The 21831-nt window shown below is 45.8% G+C and overlaps 1 protein-coding gene across 1 annotated transcript in view; it reads left to right on the forward strand.

Moving 5' to 3' along the window:
* The first annotated feature begins 374 nt into the window (after positions 1-374).
* Positions 375-21831, forward strand: part of WWC3 (WWC family member 3) — a 638290-nt gene continuing 616833 nt past the window's right edge. The window contains exon 1 of the mRNA XM_086934786.1: positions 375-958. The gene's annotated coding sequence lies outside the window, so the exon portion shown is untranslated. The remainder of the gene's footprint in view (positions 959-21831) is intronic.

The raw sequence follows: 21831 nt of genomic DNA on the forward strand, positions 1-21831 counted from the left end.
CCAGGTCGAAGGGGACAAGGAATGTGAAGAGTGCCCGAGGTAAGAGGAGTAAGGATACAGCGAAGGGCGAAGAGTGAACTCGAACATATCGACTGAGTTCAGTTGTGGGCACCAAAGAAAGAGCCTTGTTAAGTGGGCAGGAACGGGGATGGGACAGGGGCGGCCCGAGGGCCGGGCTCCGGAGCACATTCCTTCGCCTCCTCAGAGGCTGGCTCTCGGCAGCAGTCTGTGGGCCCTGGATATCTCAGAGGCGGGGCAGGGGCCGGGTTTGGGGAGGCGGCGGCGGCCTGGCTCCAATCTGTGGAATGAAAGATGGCCGGGCCGGGCGGCGCGGGGGAGCCGCGGCTTCAGCGATGAGCGCTCTGCGGGGCTCTGGGCACAGCGGCGCGTGCACCGGCGGACGCTGAGGAGACCCCGGGCGCGAGCGGGAGGCGGTGCCCGGGCAGGGCGCGCGGGAATCCCGGCCGACGGGCAAAGGATGCCCCCAGCGGCGGGCAGGGATCGGGGGCGCCGCGGCTCCCCCCTGCCTTCCGGCCGCTGAGAGCCTGGAGCGGCCACGGGTGCTGCAGGGGGGCAGGCTGGAGGAAGAGGGCACGCACTCTGCGGGGCCCCAGCGCTGGCCCCCCGGCAGCCAGAATCCGGAGGTGCCGCAGCATCTGTCCGGGGGGCCCCCGACCTGGTGGCGGCGTCGGAAGAAACCGAGCGGGAGCGGCGGGGCTGTTCCTTGGCTGAGCGGGCGGCGGGGGCAACCGCAGCCGGTTACCCCCTCCCCCAGAGCAGGCGGGGAGCCGGTGCAGAGCCCCCAGCAGCAAGCGGCACCGGCGGGCAGTGGGGCCCGGAGGGAGAGTGCGGGTCTACCCCTACCCCCGGGATGGGAGGAGGCCCGCGACTACGATGGCCGCGTGTTCTTCATCGACCACAACACCCGACAGACCTCCTGGATAGACCCCCGGGACAGGTGAGACTCTACAGCTCTACACAGGAGGGAGGCAGGGCCGCGGGAGGGGGCTGCGAGCAGTGTGCACGCCGAATACAAGCCAGGATGCCCCCTTCTAACGATTCGAAAGTTCAAGTACTTTTCTCCTCCTACATGGAGATTTGTCTTTTTGTTAGGCTTACTCCCTAGTTTCTTGACAAAAGTCTTCCAGAGTTCCCCATTACTTCTCATCAAGCACACTTCCCAACTGCCCATTTTCAAGAAAGTTGTTTAAAGGTGCGAGAGCAACAATGGCAGGCTAGCAACACACTCCGAAAGTACTTACTTCGTTCGTCCAAAGCTGTGTTGAAGAAGCAAGTGATGAGCAGCAACTTGCCAGGGTGCGTGGTTACATCAGAGTGCAGTTGCAGTGGTTGGAACTGTGTGCCAATACATATTTGCATGATCTCTTCTGTTCCACCTGTGCATCATTGTGTATGTTTTGAGATAGGGTTACTCTGCCTGCTTTGTGTGTCTGTAAGACTCGAACCCCGTTGAGCTTCAGGAGAGACAATTACAAAGAAACAAACTCGGAGTTTTAAGCCTTTGTGTCAAACGAGAAGCTAGTCTGTTTTCCTTTGTGCGATACCTGTCACTTTTGACCCAATATGTTCCTCTCCACACCTTTCTTATGTCTATACTTATGGCTCATGTGTTTTTATGCGGTCATCTAAATTATGGGATTTTAGATAGTGTCTTCTTTGAATCGTGCCCACCTCAATGGGCTTTACGGTGCTTGTGATATCAGCATTGTGATGGGTAAGACTGACTTGAAATGTTATGCCCAATTTGTGTCTTTAAAAGAACTGCAGGTCCTCTTTGAGCCATTACTTTTGAATAGCACTAAGACTGTCTGTGCTCATCATTTCTCCTTGCCTAACTAAAACTGCCCAGTTTACATGAGATTGAAAAAACAAATGGTTATAATGGGCTGCTTCATTAATAAGTTAGGTCATAACCACTTAACCCAGCTGACGCCTTTTCGCTGAAATTCCTGACCAAGATCAGCGTCCTTGACTAAAATGCCACTCGCCCACCGTGACAGTTTTGTGTGTGGGTAACACCCCTTCTCGATCCACGAGGTTTTCTATAAACTGCAAGTACTGTTTTGAGAAAGGAACCAATGCTAGCGCTGGGAAATTCCCAATTTTCCTTACTCTTTGGAAAAAAACAAGGTCCATGAAACCTGGGGTATTTATGACCATTGGTTTTAAGTCTGATGCTCAAAGCCCAACTTTCTGATTAAGGGAAAAACTAGAGAGCTTTTTTAGAGGAAGTGTACAGCACTTGGATTCTTATTATGTAGATCGTGGGTCTCCAACCTTTTCTGTACTGAGAGCTACTTGTGTTCAATGAAACTCATTGACCGCTACTAATATTATGAGTTATGTATAACTTAATATTTTTGGTCTACATAATCATTCAACCAAGCAAAAACGTTCTAATTTAAGATCTACCAAAACGCTCAGAATTTTTTTTACTGAGGTACCATGGCTGAAGTCTGAAATGTCACCAACATGGAGCTGATTGGTGAAGCATGTTAAATTAGTTTTGTATGTCCACCGGAAGACTTCTAGCCTTTTGGCACCTTTCCTATGGCTTAGTTTCAGATTCCGTTGACTTGGCCGGGTTTGTTGCATAGAAAGAATTGTATCCAACTTCATCATATTGTGTTCGCTAATGTTCAGGCACTTGATGGTGCTCTAAGTTGTGCCAATTATTGTTTTTCCATGATGTGCCATTTGCTATTTTTATGCAGAATTATTACTGCTAATCTCCTGAAAGGGCAAGGTATGGTGTTTAAAATGCTGGCTGATTTTAGTTTTGGGAGTATTTATTCAACTATTGAATAAAGTTTGAACCTGTTAATTTATTTAATTGAATAGGATAAACGACAGATAGAGGAGGAAAAGGTCTAGATAATGTTATTTAGGACATCATATTAGTTAGATGAGGTTTGGGATTAAAGGAGAGAAGAGTCTAGAAAGGATTATTAGGGAACTCATAGTTTATTCAGATAGTACAAATAGTTGACGTTTTTTCATAAAATCATCACCACAGACCCAATTTTCATCGAGTGCTCCGCAGCATTATATATGATAAAGTACCCCTTCTGTCCATTATAAGAATATTGAAGTCACCACTGAGTTCTGTGACCATATAGACGAACAAAGCCAAAGGTGGAGTTCCTATATAAGATCTTGCAACACCAACATGCATTATCCTTATGATGTACAGGGGGTACTTTATTTCTTATAATACATGGTCAAACCAGCACCTTTCCCACAAACGTCTAGAACGTGAATCCTGAAAAGTGAATGGAAAAAAACATCGGTGGTGTAATTGTAGGTGTGAGTGTGAGTTTTCCATTTAAAAGGAGGATGCCAGGGGTCAGTGAACGAATCGGTGTTGTTGTGATCCTGGGTGTTGAGTCCATGTGCAAAGAGCCCTAGGTTAACCCCCCCCCCCCCCCCCCCCCGGCAGGAAATATTTGCTTTTTAAAGCATATGTTTATGTTTTTGAGATTTTTATTGCACACAAATACCCTAGGGTGTCTCGGCGCATGCAGAACTTCCTAATAACAGAAGGCATCTAAAGGGATCACTGGTTGAATAACAAGTCTTCAAGAGCTTGCGGAACATGATGAGAGTAGGGCAAGTTTTTATAGCCAATGGGAGGGAGTTCCACAGCCTGGGGGTTGCTACCAAGAAGCGCCTGTCTCCCCATGTGGTGGTTCTGGTGCGTGGCACCGGGAGCATGTGTGTGGAGGCTGATCGTAAAGATCTTTTGGGAACATAGATTCGGAAGGTGTCCTTCAGGAACCTAGGTCCTGAGTCATGAATGGCTTTATAGGCGATGCAAAGAGCCTTGAACTTTATCCGACTCTTTACTCTCAGCAGGTGTAGGTGGTATATGGCTGCGGAAGTGGGGTGACGAGTTGGAACGCCGAGCAGTATTCTAGCTGCCGCGTTGTGCACTGATTGCAGCTTGGATATAACCTGCTCCTGAGCATTGAGGAAAAGGGCATTGCCGTAGTCCATTTTTGAGAAGACAAGCGTGGTGATTAAGGTTTTTCCTGCAGTTGAGGGGAGATACGGCAGCAACTTCTTGATTTTCCTCAACATATAGAAAGAGGATGCCGCCACAGCGTTGACATGATGCTTAAAAGACAGTTTATCATCGAACATGATGCCGAGATTCCTGACCTTGGTTACTGGTGTGGGGGGGACCCATACCACTGGGCCACCAGGTCGCAGACCACTCAGGAGAGAGCCTGCCGAAGGTCAGCACCTCGGTCTTATCTGAGTTCAATTTTAGACTGTTATCCGCCATCCAAGAGCTGATGGCCATCATCCCTTCCTGGAATCTGGCGGCGACTGCGGGACCATCTTTTTGAACTGCCAGCACCAGTTGGGTGTCATCGGCATAGGTGGTTAGCCGCAGCCCGTGAGCTTTTATAACCCTCGCCAAGTCTGTCACATATATATTGAATAATGTGGGGCTTAGTGAGGATCCCTGAGGGACCCCGCAAGGAAGAGTGAAAGTGGGCGAGTAGAAATTGCCCAGTTTCACCGTTTGAGTTCGGTTGGCCAAAAACGAGGCAATGAGATCTTTTGCGCGATGAGTTACCCCCATGGATGCGACACGGTCGACCAGGATGGAGTGGTCGACCGTGTCGAAGGCGGCGGACAGATCAAGGAGCACCAGCACCGCCGCCCCCCCTGATCCATGATGGTCTTGATCTCATCGGAAGCCTTTATCAAGGCTGTTTCTGTGCCATGATATTTCCTGAACCCGAACTGAGTATCATCTAGAAGATCGTGATGGTCAATGAACTCAGATAGTTGCAGGTTCATAACCGACTCAAATATTTTGGCCGGGAAAGGTAGGCAAGCAATAGGCCTATAGCTGGCCGAGTCAGTGGGGTCTAGAGACGGCTTTTTCAATAGCGGTTTAATAACTGCCTTTTTCCAGACTTCCGGATAAATGCCTGTTTGGAAGATGGAATTGCAAAGGTCCGTTAAAGGAGAAGCTATGACCTCAGTGAGAGTGTTCAGTATCGCTGGGGGGCATGGATCAAATGGGGAGCCGGACTTGATAGAGGTAATCAACCTACTGATGTGTTTGGTTGAGACCGGAAGAAAGTTAGTGAACTTGGGTATGTGAGAAGGGGGATCAGGGGCAATGAAACGTGTGGGGAGGGAGAATGACGAGTAGATCCTGGAAACCTTAGTGAAAAAGAAACTGGCCAACGCATTGCACAGGACTTGGGAGGGTTCCGTCGGAGGGCCTGTAGGGGGGTTGGAAAGAGTGTCAACTACCTGAAACAGCTTTCTGGCTGGGTTTTGGGCTGATTCAATTTGGGCCAGGAAGACAGTACTTTTGCATTTTACAATGGATTTTTTGTATAGTGCTAGGGCATCCTTATAAGTCTGCCTGTCTACAAGATTGTAATGCTTTCGCCACCGCCTTTCCAAGTTCCTACAGTGTTGACGCTGTAAGTGGAGATCCTCCGTGAACCATGGTGCGGATGGTGATGGCCTGTTAGAAATAAAGGATTTAGCAGGGACCACATGGTTCACTGCATCAGAAATCCATTCCTGGTATCTGCTAGACGTTACGCTGGGATTAGGAGAGACCTCATACCGCGAGTCTACTAGAGTCTGGGATAGAAGTGAGTGATCCAGGCTCTAGAGCTGATGGAAATGCGGGGCATAGGTTTAGAGAGGTTGCGGTTGATAGCCTGGATGGTGAAGATCACAGCAGAATGATCCGACCATACGACGGGACTGACTAAAGAGAGGGAAAGCTTGGGGTTGTTGGTGAACAGCCCATCCAGCGCGTGTCCTGCTTGATGAGTGGGGACGTCCACCAGCTGCGATAAGCCGGCCACGTGTAGATCAGCTATTAGTTGGGTAGTGTCTTTATCCCCTAGGTCCTCTAAATGGAAATTAAAATCTCCTAGGATGGTAAAGTCCGGATGGCTTATAGAGAGTTCTACAAATTCTTTCAGGGCCAAAAGGAAGCGCGAGTGCGGGCCAGGGGGTCGATATAACAAAATCCCTTTAAATGCCTGATTGTGATTGAGTGCGATAGAGAAGGCGCACGCTTCACAGTCTGGTCGACCTAAAGGGTCAGTTTTAACTCTTAGGTCTGCTTTATAAATGATGGCTAAGCCACCTCCTCACCCCGTAGTTCTGTCCTGCCTCACCACACAGAAGCCCTCCAGGGTGGCTGAACAGAAATCCGGGCCCGAGGACGCATCTCCCCAAGATTCAGTGATGAACAAAATATCAAGCTCCTGATTTATAATAAATTCCCTTTTTTCCCAACAGTGACTCGGGAGAGAGCGGGCATTAATGAGTGCTACTTGGATGTGGCGTTTGGGTCTTGGGCCAGGGGTGAGCTTTACAGGGGAGGGACGGGGGAGAGCAAAGTTGCAGCCTGGACAAGCAGCGGGTACGGATATTAGACAAGTAGAGGGGGGCAGACATAAACACCGGTTACTAGGGGCCCCAGAATTAAGATCCATCAGCTGAGCATGGGAGTAGCGTATCCTGGTGATCTGGGCAGCCTAGTCTGCACGGCCAGGGGGAGTGGCCCTGGGCCCGGAGCCGGCACGGACGGGCGCAGACAGATAGGCTCGCCTTTGGCGCGCCCGCTGCGCGTCAGCGGGGGCATCCTGCTTTTATGCCGGTAGGGTCGAGCAGCTGGACTGCTAACCTCTGCGGCAAACCGGAAGTGAGGAAAACACACTTCCTGTTAGGCGCTAAATCCCTCCACACTAGCCAAACAATCGGTGGTGGAACGGGGAAACACGCCGATGCACAAGGTAAATTATTAAATCAATTACAGTGTGACATGAGCAAATAAAGTGACAATTTAAAAGGTGAACGAACACTTCTAAGTGAGTGTCCGTCGGCGATATTCAAATAAAGTGACAATTTAAAAGGTGAACGAACACTTCTAAGTGAGTGTCCGTCGGCGATATTAAAAATCAAATTCAATTGCAGCAGCGTAATGGTCAAAACGCGCATGTGAGCAGGACAGTTTCAATCAGAGCTCCGCTCAGCGCAAGGCTGGGCAGGTGTGCCTTCTTTCCAAATCTACTGTGGAACATCAGCTGTGATGCTGGATAGAGGCCTTTGCATCCTTGACTTTCACGATCGCAATACCCAAACAAAACAGATAAGGGAAGAGGAGACTAGGGCTCCAAGATGTAAAATACTGAGTGCCTTGGTGCACTTGCTGCACTTCCTGCTCACCCTAAAGAGGGTGGGAAGCATACATACATATGTGCACGTTCATAGAGGAATAATTAAATAACATAACGAGACCATGATTAATACACATGCTTACATATAAAGTTGTACCTAAATAATCATGCAAGCAAACATAAAGGCACAAGATATGACATGTGCATATAGAAGTAACACTCATATGTAAGCACATAAACAAACACACACTAACATAACAGTGAGAACAAAGCTGAGAAGTAATTACATTAAAGCAAAGCAGCATGCTGATTTACATGCACACTCCATTTTGGAGTAGGGAAATAGTACAACATTAGGCTGTTAAAATGGATGAATGATGGTGCGTACTTGGCTTTCACAACTACTGAGAAACAATAACTTTCTAATCATATTTTAGTCACTGGCAAACATGCAAGGAAGGGGTTGGGTGATAACGAGCCTAGCATTGCTGCATGTCCGGAGCCCCTCCGGAGCCGCCTGGACTGATGTTTAAAAACAAGATTTAGTAAAGCACATGAAATGTAAGGAGTAACAACAAGGTGACCATAACACACTCAAACCTGGCCATATGACAATAAATGACATACAGCGGACTGGTGAACGGCGCGTTTCTTCAAATAAGCAGGGGGAGGAGGAGGCAGCTGAGGAGATGAGCGAGCGGAAGCAATTTTTAAGCCTATGGGCACTGTCAATAAATAAATAAAGGCGCATGGCGAGCGGTGCTCGAGGACAGCTGAAAGCCAGCACTGCTCGAGGACTGCTAAAGAAATAGTGCTTCCAAGTGTTAAAAGAACATGCAGCGTAGGAGCCCAAGTAACCGAGGTTACAACATTTTAAAAGTGGGGACTAGTAAGCACTTTCACCAATGAAAGGGCAATGGACAGTAAGAGCAGCCAATACAAAAGATTGTGAGGGGCTTAGAAAAGACTGGAGGGGCTTCAAGCCCATATCCAGAACACAGCATGTCTCCAATAGACAGCGCAAGCGCTGCCTAGGCGAGACCTGAAAAGGAGTATTAAGCAAAACGTACCAGTGACCAGATTTAATTTAGCGTACTTTATAAATTGGACACACCACCTTAGGAAATGCTGATCATAATCAGGAGTAAACCTTATAGCTTGTGAACAACTAATAAGACCTGTAGTATTTAAACCGGGGTCTTCAATTTTTCTTCATTTGGAGCTACTTATGTTAGATGAAAATCATCCCCAGCTGCTAATATTGTTGTAATAGTGACCAGAGGAGACAACATTACATTGTGGCTAACCCTATGCAAAATAACCACCAGTGATCACCTCAGTGCATCAGACAGGGTTGCCAATAGTAATGTGAACAAGCATTTGAAATGCAATAGGTCTCGCATTTACGCCAGCTATCAGCATTTTAAATTACAAAGCCTTTTATTTATGTTTTCGTTTTAAAAAAATAGATAAAAGGCATTGTCATTTACAATGCTAATCGCGTCAATATCGCGTAAATGCGAGACCTATTGCATTGAAAATGCTTGTTTTTTTTTTACAGAGGGCTAATTAATATGGACATGGCCTGCAAACTATACCTCATCCGAAAATATAATTGGCCAGAATTTGATCGGAATATTTCAGAACAACCAGATGGATCAAAAGCGCCTAGGGTGGGATCAGTGAGGTTTGCGACACAACCAACTGCACGAGCACGAAGACAACAGCAAAGCAAATCTGGCAGACTGGCTGGCCTTGGAGGTCTTTCCCCAGAGGTCAAGGGCTCAGGAAAGCCCAGAATGGTTGGGACAAGAGCCAGTTGACACTGACTACTCTGGCTCTCGCTGGCTGCCAGAAGCAAGCACAGAAGTTCCAGTGACCCACCATTTCAGAACCCTGCTGCGTCACTGACTCTGCCCCAACCCTCCTGGCTCCTCATAGGTCCCCTCCCCTTCCGGTTTTAAGTGTGAGCTCCACTTTCCTCCGGCAGCGCCCTGTCGGTCCCAGGGGCTTGTGTTGCTATGTGTGAACCGCCGGCACAAACACTACTTTTTTCATCCCCCTCTTCATCTGTTCCTGCTCGATCAGTAATAAATCAGCAACATCGCACTTTAATTAGTGCTTCTCACTTTCAAATTCCAGCTCGCTCAGGAGGCTCATCATCATTCTGGGTATTCTTATTGGCAGGAATCAAGTTGCGATCTGCTTCTGGTGGCTGGAGCAGGGATCGGCCCGCTGGCGCTGCCTGCTGCTGGACCACTCATTAATTCCAGCACATCACAGATGCCTATATGGCACTGATTTCGCCAAAAAAGTACTAGCCGCCCTGCAGATATATCCGCATATATGGTATAGAACGGGAGCTGCAACATGTTCCCATATTGGCAGGACACACGTAAATGGCCTTTCTACTCTTGAGTTTAACATATTGGGGCATTCTGGGAGTTGTAGTCTTCAATTAAGAATTTGTCCACTATCATGGCTGAAAGCAGTCACTTGTAGACGGGAAGCAGAGGCTGAGAGCATGTTGTCCAACCTTCAATGCTCCAAACCCAGATACGGTTGTCCCCGAATTTTATAACTTTAGTACTTAAGTGCCATGATCCACCCCGCATTTCAATCCACAGCACGCTTAGTGGTCTATCCGTACTCCCTCCAAATCAAACAATATCTGCCGATCATAGGTCCCTTTTAATAAGCGACCAGACTCTTAACATTGTGACTTTTGTTTGAACTATGGCATGTTGTCTTAACTTAGTTCTGTGGGTGTGGTTTTATACAGGTAATTCTAGACTATCACTACCGTTTATCGCAAAAGGGAATAGTTGGGCAGCAAACTTGCCAAGGGCGGGCATTGTCTCATTTGTCTCTACACATCCACAAGGGACAAGGGTCTAAGGGACAGTTTACCGACCTCACCAGATTCAATCCCCAATTCCACTATACACAAACATAAAAATCTGGAGGTCACTCTAAAAACCATTGAGAAAAGGACAAAGAAAACGAAACAAAACTACCATAAACCATCTTTCTAAGACCATTGCGAATCAGTCAGATTTCCATCAACTGCCACATAAGGCCAGTGTCATCATTTGGATATCCTTCTTTACTCACCATTCAACCTCTTCAGCACAACAAGAGATGATATGGTGTGAATTTCGCATCAGTCTATGTGACCTTTATATGAAATAACACAGAAGAAAACACCAGTAACCTGTAGTTCTACTGAATCTGCTGATATATCTGAAAGGTATCTCCTCAATTGTGTGATGGAAGAAAAATTAAATGCAGTGCAAGTGACGTGGTGATCTAAAAAGGATATGTGGGAGAAAAACCTTTTATTCTAATAACTCTCACAAACCTAATAAAATAATTGCAGTAACGACATTAACCCAAAATGTCGCTGCTTGTAAAGAAGTGGTCGACTAGTTTCAGCCTTCAGGGGCTCGTAGCCCAGGCTTTCTTCAGGACCTTTTCTGACATTAAGCTACTGCATACGTGAAAACATACAATAAAACATATAAATATGTGCTTGTCATATTACCTGCATATAGGCAGAGTGATTGTCACACCTGTCCTTTATGAGGTATCAACCCCACCTCACCCGGTAACCACTCAGGTGTGTGAGACCCCGCCCTATCCGTCGGTGCCTCGGGCTCCACCTTAGTGGGACCTCCCACACACTGAAGGCTGAAGCTAGTCGACCACTTCTTTACAAGCAGCAACATATTTGGTTAATGTCGTTTCTGCAATTATTTTATTAGGTTTGTGAGAGTTGTTAGAATAAAAGGTTTTTCTCCCACATATCCTTTTTAGATCACCACGTCACTTGTACTGCACTTATTTTTCTTCCATCACACAATTGAGGAGATACCTTTCAGATATATCAGCAGATTCAGTAGCACTACAGGCTACTGGTGTTTTCTTCTGTGTTATTTCATATAAAGGTCACATAGACCGATGAAGAGGTTGAATGGTGAGTAATGAAGGATATCCAAATGATGACACTGGCCTTATGTGGCAGTTGATGGAAATCTGACTGATTCACAATGGTCTTAGAAAGATGGTTTATGGTAGTTTTGCCTCCTTTTTTTCTTTGTCCTTTTCTCAGTGATTGTCTCATTTGTGACAATATCGCTCCATCCCGACAAGTTGTTGGTCATTAGCCACTTTGCATGTTGTGACTTATAAATCCACATTTGGATAAGAAAACTACAAATTACAAAATGAAACTCCCTGCTGGGTACACTGAAACAAAACTGGGGTTCAGTGTGAAGTGTGCTGGAAGATAAACACTCTCTTGATATAAAGACTGTGCTTACAAAGTAATCGCGATGTCGTTTTTTCATTTTTTTAAAATTTATTGTTAAAACAAGTGCCAATATTAACTAAGTCTCATTTAAGGCTGGGGTGCAAGGATTTGAATCTGATGTTATCCCCTTGTTCTGCACGCACATTTTGAGTTGATGCATTAACGGATGCACCTACCATGGTTGTCCCGGTGCCGAAGTCCACCCACAATGCAGAGACAGATGGCAAACAACAGCAGTAAGACCTGCTGGTCGTTACCGTGAGGGAACCGGAAGTTATTCCCAGGGAAACCAAAAGTGCCTGTATGTCTTTATTTGGTTATTTCAGAAACCCTTCCAATGGAAGGTGTTATCTGGGAAGTTACCTGTGTGTGCCGGAGTCCGTGTGAATGAGCCTCCCGTGCTGACTGAGCCTTTTAGCTTCGATATGTGTGCCATACAGGCGTATCTGCCGCAATTTGGAGCTTACTACCTGGCAGTCGTAGTACCAGCAACAGCCGCGCTCCGTTGTCCAAAGAACGGAGAAAAAGCCTGTGGTGTATATGACATACTGAGATAAATCCAGTGCTTGTGTATTTCATTAAAATACCTTTAAATTCGCCGGATTGTAAATAACGCACAAGGCTTCCAGCTTCTGCCAGCATCATGACTTATCTGGAGCATTGTTTGAAAGAGCACTTTAATTAATTAATTTACTTGTAGACATAATGCAAATGAGTGTCTGGTGATTTAAAGGGGCGGGGTGGCAAACAAACCAGAGGTTGCTGCTTCATGAAACAAGAAACAAAGAATAGGCCAATAAAACAAGCGATCGCGAAAGCAACGCTAATTAAAAGCGGCATTTTAATTGCTATGGCAACAAAATGGCATGGGACTGTCCACAGTGCCTACGGACATGCGCACTTTGTCTGCTATGGACAAATGGCAAGATCAGCCGTGTATGTCCATGCAGACGTGTGCACGAAAGCCCTCGGCAGAATTGATTACAAAAGGTACTTGCAATAGCGAGAGTAGCACATGCGCTGCTTTCGCCAGGCAAGACCTAAAAAGGATTTGTCACTTTGGAATGCCTTTCCATGAGTATTGCATATTAGTCATATCTGCAACACCCCTAACACCAAGGTAATAATAGTAGTAACAATGCCAAATCATTTATCAATTAAATATCAGATTAAATATATTTACTAAATTCTGCAGTTTTTTCCCCTTCAAACATCGGCTTAGGAGTTCTGAAAATGCACACATTTTCGACTCAACTGTGTACTTTTAAGTTTTGGTATCCATATGTGAACGGGCGGAAGAATCAAGGTCCACAACTATAGGGTTTTGTGAAGCTTTTATTTTGTACACACGTCGGTACTGTTTTACCAGGGTTAATATGGGGATACTAATTCTTATCCGGTCTGCCTTCTTTCTTTCAGTGGCTCTTTGGGGTTTCCTGGCATTTCTGCGGGGTGTCTTCAGTTTCGGATTCGCCTCGGAAAACAGAAAACAAAGATACTTTTGTTTTACGGCTGTTTCGTTTCTATGCCTCCACTGAGGGGAAGGGAGTGAAGGGACACCTGCAAGTGAGAGGGGTGGGCGGTCAGGACGGTTCGGGGACTCGCTGGGCATCTTAACCGCCGAGCTTCTCCCACCTCGCAACCCGTGCACGCACCTGTGAAAGCTACGCTCCTCCTGGAGTGTGGCTCAGCGAAGAATGGGGACGTTGGCCTCCAGGCTATCCTGATGTCTCGGGCACCTCTCTTCTGGCTGCAGGAACTGGAAACGCTGCGTCTTTTATCCCGGCTTCTTCCTCACAATCCTGGTTCTCCTTTGTCCAGCATCTTCCTGGTTCCTCTGTCTCGTTATCTGTTTCGCCGTCTTCAATTGGATTGGGGCTGATGATGTGCCGCCAGGGGGCGGGGTTATCCGGATGCAGGTTCCAGTTAAAGGGGCCATTCACAGACTCAAGGGAATACACGTCCTGTAGAGAACACCAGTCCAGGGATTCCTCCGTCTGTGGAGAAAGGAGAGGAACCGGGCTGTCAGGCACAAGCCACCACTCGTCCTGTTTTTTTAAAATCCCCAGCAACGTTTGGAACACCGTGACACCATATATTGATTTATCCAAGCAAAATCTAATTTAGTAAGCTGGTCTGTACACAAAGTAACTTCTTACAGGTTACTGGAGATATACAACTAGCTCCCAAGCTAGTTGTTAGAGAAGCCAGATTTGAATTTTGACTCCGTGTAAATGCAAAAATGCAGCAAGTTGTTCTGCAAAAAAGCAATGTTCCTTGGGAGAGAAGCCTCAATTTGTTTCCTCCCGGGTCTGCTTGGGCATGAATTGGCTGCTTTATTTTCTAGCGGATTAAGTGGGATGCAAAAGTGAGAACATGTAGATGACTATAATGAGGGCGGAAGTCGCCATGTGGGCTTGGTAGCACAACTTTCGCTTCTGGTGGGTGTCTGTAATGCAAAGTTGCTAATCAATGTTTTTTTTTTTTTCCCCATGGTGTTTGATGGTGGTGTGGTGTTTTGTACCATGCTCATTTTGTCTTCAGTGCTTAATTTCTGAAATTTAAAATGAAAATCTTCGCCTTGGCCCAAAGACCTTCTTAGGACAGTACCAAGGTGGCCCACTGTAACTGTAGGTACCACCTCTGTCCCTCTGTGACACTCTGCTAAACAGTTTCTATGTCAGGCCTATTGTTTTGCATATCACTTAATTTATTCCCTTATCTAGACTTGCACAGCACTACAGAAAAACAGTAAATATATTGCATTTTAACATTTGGTTAAAATAAGCTTTTTTTTGTGGCTTTATTCAAGATCCCCCTCCAAAACTCCATTTTACTCATCCAAAAGCTTCCTCCTACTACTAAGACCTAAAAAAAATGCTTCACTCTTTTATCCCTCTACTATCCTTTTCAATTGAAATTAACAGACTAACATGTTCACTTCTCAAATTCCATATTAAACTATACTAATATATTACCCAAATAACTGAATAACATATCCACTACTCAAATTACTTCATATTTTTTTACTATACCAATTTTCCTTTATGGATTCCGGAGTGGCGTGCTACTCGTCAGAAAAGCGCTTCAATACCCATCAGGAGTAACAAGTGCTATATGAATGCAAATCTTTCTTCCCCTTTTATCCCTCCGCTATCCTTCTCACTCCAAGTAACTGACTAATATCCACCACTGAAATTAATTCATATTTCACCATATTAATTCACCACTAATCCTTTTTAGGCTCCCTGAATAGCATGCGTCAACAAGCGCTATATAAATACAAACCTTTGTCCTCCTCTATCCTTCTAAATTCAATTAACTGACTAACCTATCCACCACTTAAAATGTACTTGCATGTTTCATTATACTAATTCAACACTAATCCTCTATGGGTCTCGGAGTAGTGTGCTACTCGCAGAAAAAGCACTTTGACGCCTCGCCAGGGGTAGTAATTGCTATATAAATGCAATTACAATACAATACAATACATCACCATTAGATCTATTCAGTTATCACATCACTTAGTATGCAGGGCTACGGAAGTAGATTTGGACATCGGTTACACTCATTCTAATTTGAGTACAGTAATATGCATGGCCCAGGTAATCTCTCTATATACAACATATCGACCAGTTTCACCCCCTTCATCCACAGGCATCTGTGAGGCCATAGCATTACCAAAGGCCTGCATACCTCCATCTTGGACCTCACAAGTTCCATCACCTACTGGCTGATCTGGTCTCTCCAAATAGCGCCTGGAAGACCCCATATATTCTGGGGCCTACTTAACACAAGTTGCAACTGTGCAATGCATTCTGCCGAACCATTGCAATAAGCAGTCTTGCCTATCCAGACCTTAGTGGGAGGTGGGGTACCCCTTAGCTAAGCATTAGCAACTTTGCAACTTTGCAACAATAACAGTAGTGCTGCAAGTCATCAAATTGTCTTTGGGAATTCCTCTATATAGCCCAGTAGTGCAATCATGGGGGAAATCTTCCAGTAATTCCTTCACTTTGTGCCAGTATCGAGAAATGACTGAGCACTGCCAGGCGATGTGCAAAAACTTCCTCCGTGTGGATGGCACAGTGATGGTAGTCTGCACTTATTGAAGCATCATATTTGCACACTATAGCTGTAGAGCATTACAGTTGGTTAACACATTTAAAATGAACGATTTTGTCTGCAGTTCGGTGAAGTCAGCTTCACTTAAGAGGAACAATGATCACATTTTTTTTGTCATCTAAAACATGCCCAAAGCCCACCTTCCATAAGCAAATTGGAGGTTGCAATTATATCTGGGCACAGCTTATAACATTTAGAAACCTATCTACTGGCAGAACTTAAGTTTGAGTTGTGTAAGAGAGGTGAACTCTGAAGAAGCAAGGGGGAATGTTGGGACTGCTACCCTAGCCACCTGTCCTAAGTTGAAGTATGTTAACACATGTAAGGGATTAGTACTATCTCTTGTCAAAAATTGTCCCTTCTTAAAAAAGACCAGTTGGGGTGATCTCCATTTTGGGAAGCGAGGCCATGACTACTGGCTCAAGCTTGGGCAGCAGCAAAGGGTTATGGGTCAGAGACATGACCTGAAAGTATAATACATTTAAGCCAGCTCTTCTAGCCAGTGTCCACAATGCCCCCTGTGTTAAATAAGCAGTCTTTAAAAGTCAGGCAAAAATGGATTGATCTTCTTTCTCAATGTGTGTGGAGTAGCCTTTCCTTTGCTGACTTTCCACAATATTATGCTATTTGTAACCCAGCAATTATAATGGAAAACAAACTTCAAGTACTGTACTTTATGGAAAAATAATGACTAAATTGGTTACTTTGCTGCTGTGGTACTGAGAACTATTTGATTTTGTTTGGTCTCTGATTATGAATCTAATTAAAAAAAATTGAATTGGGTGGAGTGGGGATTTATAAAAGAACTCTGCACACCCTGCTGGCGTAAAATAAGGATAGGAAAGGTAGTAATCTTTCTGACTAGATTAGCATTTTATTTATATCTATTCTAAATCTAATGCTGGACCCACTAGCCAGGTGATCCCACTGTATTGAATGTTGCAAAGGAGATTGTGCTGCCTTAGCCTGGCCCACCTTGGCTATAATCTGCCAATTGTGGGTGAGTCAGTGGTTCTACCAAGAGAAAGGTGTAATAGAGCCTAGGAGAGGCTGTGTGTGTGCCACTAGCCATGTGCAGTGATAGCAGTGGCAGTCTCCAAATAAATATATGTGTGTCTAAAAGTTAATTTATGGTGTTGAAGTTGTTCTTTCAGGAAAACCAGATCTCTTCTTTGCATCATTTTAAGCAACTCTTTTCTAAAACGAGGTCCTGGCCTGAGCTCCAGCAGACACTTGCCCATATTTAAGCCGTATTTGTCTAATTGGAGTTGTTGACGTCTGTGATGTTGCCTGCAGTGTTTGTCATCTTGCCCCTCACTCCCAGCTGCACAGTTCCCGTACACTCTCCATACAGATCCGCACTGAAACCACGGACCAAATTAGTGAAGTTAAAAAGACCGCTTAAATAGAACAGGTTTACATATATACACAACAATTGGTATTCACGTTCGATACATTTCCCTGCCTCTCTAGTGCATGAAACTCCTAGCATCCCCCACCTCTTCAACCTTCATTTGAGCCCTTCAAAAGCTTTCTCCATAACGCGCAACCCATTCCGATTCTTGAGGTCCTGTAGACTGCCTTGCCGTTATGTCACAGTCCCCTCTTCTCTGACACTCTTACCCCATAACTCACCGTTCTTACTTGGCATCAAACTCCATTTATGACCCTCCCCCCTTCGCCCCTCACTGAGCTGTAATAGAGTGACTTGTGATGCGCCAACCTTCTTCTGTGTTTACAAATCTGTTTCCACTCCTGCCATCCTTTAAACCTATCTACATTTGTTTTCCTGAATCCATCCCATTTTTGAAACAACCAATAGTCTTGCAACTCTCTTTGTAATAAATTAGTACCACTATGCACATCATAGCATCTCTCCTAATACTGCTACCATCTTGACACACTGCTCCATGAAATACAGTTCGTAGCTAACGTATGATAAGCCCTGTCTGTCCGATAGTGGTTATGGTATTCTTGCTTAATCTCCAAGTGCTGTTACCAAACAATACCTGAACACGGCAGAAAACCCCCTCATTTCCAGACTCCCTATCTTCCTTGCTCTTTCCCCTGCCTTCTGCTTTCACGTCCTTCTCCCCTTCCTTCTCTGCAGTAACCCAGTCAACACGATATACATTCCAGACCAAGACTCTTAATACTCCCTGTGTTCATTTGTGTGTCCTTTAATAAACTTACCTTCGATAAAACAACCAGGTAATTTTCACCAATGTGCAGCACCAGATCAGGACAGGTCTTGACATTCATTACTTCCATAAAAGTGGCTATGTGTCCGCACACCACATCCATTTTAAGAAACTCTAAATCCATATGCTCCTGCTACTTCGGAATATATTTGTACCTGCCAACCAATTTCTTCTTCCAGTACAGCGTTCTTATTGCACTGAAATGTTTCAAGAAGTATATGGGTATCTTCCAATGCACTCTCGGTCCTGCAACTAAGTGTATCATGTAGTGTTGCAACCTTGCTCCTACTGTGGAAACACCCAATCTTCTTCAAATGTTCTCCTTGCTGTTCGATCTCTACATGCAAAATTCAGATGACCCAACAACCTCTGCACTTCCCTGCTTCAACCTCTTCTTTACTAATGCCTTTCTATCAATTAAAACCATACCTCAACCTTCTCCTTTGGCAACCTTTCTTCCATTTTTAGTGTGTCTAATTAGTCAAAGCTGGAGTTGGACCCTCCATTGTTCAAATACTTAAGGGACCCCCAATTGCGATATGACTTCACACTGCATAACCTTACAATCCTCAGGAACTACTTACAAATAGAAAATCATCCAAGTAGTGTCTTACTGATGTACCACCTGTTTTATTCCTAAACCAGTTGCTGAAAGGAGCTATACAATTTATTTAAACATTGAACAGAAGGTAGAACACCATAAGGGCAACACATATACATCCCTTTCAAACTGGCAAAAGTCTCAATGGTGGACCAGAAGCAGCCAAAAAGCTGACTTCATCTTGCACTTGGCCTTCATTGCCCCGCACCACAATCCCTAAATACACCTATTTTATTATTTTCATTGTATTAATACACCAGTGTATCATCAGGCAGAATGAAATCCTTGACAGAACTCCAATCTGTCCATAGTAAGTGACACGTACAGAGGTATTCACCTGTAGTCTTTTTGGGCACCAACCTACCAGTGACACCATTAACTTAGAAATGGGCCAACATTGAAAGGCCGGGCCATCCTCACTGCTTGTACGGCTTTAATATTGTGTTTCTCTTTGTTCTCGCCCCCTTCAGGTGCTCTGCGGGTGACTTCACTTTTTCTGCCTACCTTCTCTCCCTTGGACTTTGGTATACCCGTCTGAAACCTTCCTTGTAACATCATTGTTGAGTTTTTGCTGTCTCCCTCTCTGGATAGCTCAACAGCCACTGACACAATTTATGTATTTTAACAGGAGGAGACATCCATACTTGAACTGTCTGTTGTCCCCTCCCTCTGTTTTGTTGGCCATGTCCTCCAGACCCAAGCTGCCACAAACATTACATAACTGGATATTTCCTCCCATTTATGCACTCCTCTGTTAAAATTTGGAAAATGCTCTGCTAAACTATGGTTGTCGTCAAATTTAATTGGGGTACTACTCTTCGTGGTTTTGAAATGGTGGACCGATATATAGACTTGCGAACAGCTTTTCAGGAAAATAACTTTGGAGGAATGGTATCCTTTGCTCCAGAAGAGGATCTTTTGGGGTTTCATGCCTGGACCCAACACTGACCTTACACACCCCTTTCTTTAGATTTTTTCCAATGAAAGTGAATGTTGCTTGAGTGGAAAGACTGCAAACCGCACGGAGCTGATGAAACTGCATGGGTCTATTCCTTCGATACAGATAGTAATGGATCTTAAGCCACTGGTGGTCATGGTACACCAAGTGATTTCCTGGAGTCTATACATACACACTGGCTCGCCAAATAAGGCCTTACCAGGATGGATGTTACTACGTCCCTTGAAAACTTGAAAATTGCAGAGTTTATAGTGAAAGGCTGCCAGATGTTCAGTGGGTTTCTCTACTTATAAACCTACACCAAACCGCCCCTAGAACATATATACCTACTGATCTGTGATGATCTGAAACTTTCTGCAAGTTACATCTTGCTGTGACTGACATTTACCACTGAATACCGCAGGAAGGGGGATGGAAAAAGTATGAGAATAAGGTGTACTTCCTTGCCCTAGAACTGAAAACGGTTATCACTTGGTAAGGAAGAGACTCCGTTGCCCCCTCGCCTCCTTTCACCCTCAGACTCATGTGGCAGCCTTGTTATAGTTGCACAATTTTTTTTTTTTTAGGTCTCTCCTATTATATCCTGTAGGGATAATAGGCGAGATTCTAGTAAGCGGTCCGTAAAGTCTACCTAGCTGCAGATCGTATACAGTTCATGTGAGTCAGGCGCGTTCACATCGCAAACCCACACCATTGCCAGCCACATCCCACACCATTTGTCTGAGCCTCGGCATCAGACTTCAAAGGAAGCCGCTCCCCCGCCTCAATCAGACTTCAAAGGAAGACCACCCGCCCCATGCCTCGTTCTTCCATCACCGCTGCACTCCATAGGCATCTGCCTCGTGCTCTCTCCATTTCCGGAAACCCCCTACCCCCTCCTTGGAGCCCCTTTGTTGTTCGCTGTGTCCCTCGCCCGAGCACCCTTTTCTCTCTCGCTTTCCGGCCGACTCTGTGGTTGTGTTCTTTTTATGCCCTTTTAATGTTCTGCTTGCATTATTTTCCATTTTTTTTTAATTTAATTTTCCTTTAACTACATCTGTCGCCATCTGCCCCGTCCTCTTCCTCTTGCCCACTTCCCTAGCCTTCTGCTACCTGCTTGCGCTACATAAGCTTCGGGGGGGCAGGTCACAACAGGAGTTGCGATTGTTTGCGATGTTCAGGTGGATTTGCGCACTATCAGGCGGCCACGCTTCCCCTCTCCTCCTCTCGCAGCATTTGCTGCTCTGTTCGACCTCCTCCCTCCACTCCACCATGGCCACTCTGATGCACATGTGTTTTGCTTAAAAGAGCCCACGGTCTCGCACACCTACAGGTAGAGACCGAGACAAGCCTGCAAGTCGCCCTCCACTGTCTCTACCATCAGCTGGACTCATGTCTCTATTTAGTTCCCTAGGCAGCGCTTCCCGCCCCGTGGTAGGTCTGTTAAGCGCTACCGTCGGCCCGGCCCGCTGTTATTTACAAGGCATCATAGTAACTCCTGTAACTGGTCTCAGAATGATGAAAGGCGGAGTGCTGCTGCACTACCAGACACCTCTATGCTCCCCCCGCAGGTGCGTGTGCCTACAAGCCGCCCCTCACTGTCCCTACCATCAGCCAGACCTGTGTCTCTATTTAGCGCCCTAGACCGCGCTTCCCGCACAGTGGTTGGTCTGTTAAGCGCTACCGCTACCTTCGGCCCGCTATTATTTGCAAGGCATCATAGTAAGTCCTGTAACTGGCCTCTGAATGATGAAAGGCGGAGTGCTACCGCACTACCAGACACCTCTATGCACAAGCCACGGCCGTGTGTGCCTACAAGCCGCCCCCTACTGTCCCCACCATAAGCCGGACTCGTGTCTCTATTCCCGGCATGCTGCCCTTCGTATTATTGACTCAGGTGCATGTATTATTTCTGTAACTTCCACCCATTCATGCTGTTTTGTAGCGCTATGCAGTGGAGCCAGTGCCAGCCAACGCACACACGGGCACTGCCGGGCGTGCACAGCTCTCGGGTCCTGATTCACTTGCACACATGTCTGTCTGTGTGTCTGTTGTGTACTGTGTCTGTATTTGTGCGTTGTGTATCTGTATGTGTGTGTGTTATGTGTCTGTATGTGTGAGTTATGTGTCTGTATGTGTGCATGTGTTGTGTGTCTGTGTCTCTGTAGGTGTGTGTTTGAAAATGCGTGCGAGTGTGTCTGTAAACACATTGCTAGGCTGCACCAGTGCGTTTTAATCGATTCAGCTGTAAAATGTCTTCGAGGCATATACACCGGCTTGTAGGCACACATGGCCATGCCGTGTTGGTCTATCCCAGGGATACTAATATGCCACACAACACTGCACCGAGGAAAAAGAACAAGCAGGTAATGTGTCCAACCCGGCCCCCAGTAATAAAATCTGCCCCCCACTAGCTTCATAAACAGCCAACACCATGCCAGCCTCCGGTAAAACAACAGTCC

The sequence above is a fragment of the Lissotriton vulgaris genome, chromosome 8, assembly GCF_964263255.1.
Source record: "Lissotriton vulgaris chromosome 8, aLisVul1.2, whole genome shotgun sequence".
In the NCBI taxonomy this organism is placed as follows: Eukaryota; Metazoa; Chordata; class Amphibia; order Caudata; family Salamandridae; genus Lissotriton; species Lissotriton vulgaris.